Genomic DNA, 3575 nt, shown 5'->3' with positions numbered 1-3575 from the left:
TAATAGTAAAGTAATAGTAATAGTAAAATAGATTAGAGTAGTAATTAAAGTAGTAATAGTAATAGTAAGTTAGTAAATGGTTAATATAAATATAGTTTTCTATTTATGATAACTGTCCATTCTTACTTTACAATGAATATGCGCTGAAAGTGACTTAAGTTTCTTTCGTTTTTTTTCTCATTGAAATAAAACAGCACAATGTACATATGTGATGTTAAATATAAAAAAATAAAATGAAACATACAAAGTGGATATGAACAATTAACTGATTGGATCATGGAGAATTCATTACCCTCCATATGTCCTTACTTATTTTCTTATTTTATATTTTCTTATTTTCTAACTTATCTCATTTTCTAGCTGAATGAGATTGTATGCCCGATTTCAGGCATTACCAGTGTCCTAAAAATACAATGTGGTAAAGCAAATCAATTAGAATTCTTGCCGTGCATGCGTGTTGCAGACCGGACTTCCAGTCTTTCATACTTCAGCTGCAAATTGGGTAGCGCCCAAAATCAGGCAGCAACAGGCCTTTCATGCTGCCATATTGGAAAGCAACAGGGGCTCAACAATGGCTACCTTTGGCAAATATTTGGGTATCTCTCTGATGTTCTCCAGATCTTTGGCAAATCTACCAATATTCCAGCTCTCACAAGTTGCTGAAATGGTGGATATACTGTATATTGCAAAACAAAACGATCCAAACTGGATCGTGGATATAAACTGTTCCATGAACACTTTATCTTTAGTTACGAAGGTAATGTCAGTGTGCTACAGAGAGATGGCTAACATTAGATCAAGCTACCTATGGCATTTAGCACTAAACAAACAGGACGTATCATTCGTTTGTTGATTATTGGTGCATACAATGGATAACATAATTTTGGTGACAAACCATAGCCATCTGTTGTGCGTCTCTTCAATATTATTTTAGCCAAAGCATCTCCTTCAACAGACTGATGCAAACAATAAGTTATTCTGCACTCTTGTTTCCTGCACCTGTCTGAGGGTGTTCGTCTTAAAATGCTTCGCAAGCTGTTTACTCCAGAAACTGACATCACATCTGCCCAGTGCAGTCTTGGAGAAGGTCACAGATTTCAATGAGAAGGCACAATTATCTCAACATGCCAGGAGCAAGGAAAGACAAACACTTAAATTCCAAACCTTACAGTCACGAGCCAGCAACTCTGGGAAAACAGAAATATTTATCTGGAGGCAACAGAAAGACGACTTCACACTGAGTGATACATACAACAGATGGGTGAAGAACCTGTCAGACAGAGAACTCACCCAACCAGAGAAAGATGTCCTTGCCAAAGGATTAAACTTTGCCATCACACCACAGCAACTCCCCATAGCTGACTCCATTACAGCAACAGGATCAGCCATAAGGAAAAACAACCTAACAGAAACGGGAGCGGAACAGCTCAGGTTGAAAGTGTCGGCAGCCCTCTCCAACGTGCACCCCCTTCCAAGGAAAGAAAGGTTGTGACATCACTGAGAGAGGACCAAAACATCACCAGCCTACCAGCCGACAAAGGAAGATGCACGGTAATCCTCAACACTATGGACTACCATGCCAAGGTTACCACACTACTCAGTGACACCAATACATATGAAACACTGAGGCGAGATCCCACTAGTGGTTACAAGAAGAAGGCCATAGAATGTCTACAACAGCTACAGAAGGAGGAAACCATCAACCGTGAACAATACCATTGCTTGCATCGGGGAAGCCATCCCATGCATGTATGGGCTCCCCAAGATTCACAAAGAAGGAGCCCCCCTCAGGCCCATCAACTCAGTTACCTACAACATTGGCAAGTATGTTGCTACAATCTTAGCTCCTTTGGTTGTCAACACTCTTCACCACATCTTCACCACAAAACTCCATGGACTTTGTGAACAAGGATTAAAACTGGATCCAGATGAAACCATGCTGTCCTATGATGTAACCTCATTGTTCACTTGCATCCCTGCCATAGAGACAGCGAAAACCATAAATAAACAACTGTTGCAGGACAATGCCCTCAAGAATAGAACCAACTTCATGCGAACTGCTGGACCTCTGTCTGAACACCTGCTATTCCCAGTACAACAGTGGGTTTTACAGACAAAAGCATGGCTGCATGCTGGGTTCACTGGTGTCTCACATTGGATGACACATGGGTTGAAATTAAAACCCAGGACGTGTAAGCTTTCACAGAACACATCAACTCTGTCAACCATAACATGAAGTTCACACAAGAGGATGTCAAGAACAACAGATTGGCCTTCTTGGACTTTGCTGTGCATATCGAAGTATACAGGAAACCCATTCATACAGACCAATACTTACTCTTCGACTCTCACCATCTACATGAACACAAGCTTGGAGTTATCTGAACCCTGCAACACCAAGCTGACTGTGTGCCAACAAGTGTCCAGGCCTGAGAGACAGAGCACTAACACCTGAAGGATGCACTTAAAACCTGTGGATACCCCAACTGGACCTTTGTGAAAACAGCCATAAGATCCAGGAAGAACAACAATACTGCAGTTAGTAGAGAAAAGAAGAATAAACAAAACAACATAGTCATCCTATATGTGTCTGGAGTATCTGAGAAACTCAGGAGGATCTTCAACAAGCACCGCATCCCTGTGTTTTTCGAACCCAGCAACACACTAAGGCAGAAACTGGTCCATCCGAAAGACCGCACACCCAAACACAAGAAAAGCAATCTAGTATGTTCAATCCAATGCAATGAAGAATGCTCAGACCTGCACATCGGGGAAACAAAACAGCCTGCATGGCTCAACACAGGAAGGCCAGCTCCTCAGGTCAAGACTCAGCGGTGTACCGATAACTGAAGGACAAGGGACACTCCTTCGAGGACAACAAGGTGCATATTTTGGATAGGGAAGACAGATGGCTTGAAAGAGGTGTGAAGGAGGTCATCTACGTCAAAGTAGAGCAACCATCCCTCAACCGAGGAGGAGGTCTACGACACCACCTATAACCCACCCACAAATGCACATTCCTTTGTGGACTAAACTAAAGCAGCAGTAAGGAGTCTTAAACTAGCAAGTTAGCTACCCAAAAGGCACACAGAAACCTTAGACAAACAATAGCCAAGCTGGCATATCGTGCTGTAAAAGCTTCTTGTGTATCTGTCCTTCACATACAAAGGAGTATTAGGGCCACATTGAGGGGGAAGAAATTCTGAGATTTCGAGAATAAAGTCATAATATTACGAGAATAAAGTTGTAATGTAATGAGAATAAAGTCGTAATTTTAGGCTATGTGTTATATCAGGGAAAGAGCAGCCTGCTGCCTGGGTTAAAATGAGGAATGTGGCACACTGTGTGAAGTTATACTTTAGTATAGGGTTCACAAACATCAGCACCACATTATCATAAGTATCAGGCTGACAAATAGCAGTTGCCAGAAGCAGGCTCAGGCTGCCATTGACTGTCCTCTCCCCATTTGTTGGTTGCTGGTAAAATACTTTCCTAAAAAACTATGTTTTTTAAATAAAATTACGACTATTCTAGTAATATTATGACTTTTTCTTGTAAAATTACAACTTTTTCCT

At 41.4% G+C, this 3575-nt stretch overlaps 1 pseudogene; it reads left to right on the top strand.

Moving 5' to 3' along the window:
* Positions 1-571: 571 nt before the first annotated feature.
* Positions 572-3038, top strand: LOC115812631 (uncharacterized; annotated as a pseudogene).
* The last annotated feature ends 537 nt before the right edge of the window (positions 3039-3575 follow it).

The sequence above is a fragment of the Chanos chanos genome, chromosome 5 (genome assembly GCF_902362185.1).
Source record: "Chanos chanos chromosome 5, fChaCha1.1, whole genome shotgun sequence".
Taxonomy (NCBI): domain Eukaryota; kingdom Metazoa; phylum Chordata; class Actinopteri; order Gonorynchiformes; family Chanidae; genus Chanos; species Chanos chanos.
The sequence above is the reverse complement of the archived record's forward strand: the minus strand, read 5'-3'. Positions and strand labels throughout refer to the sequence as shown.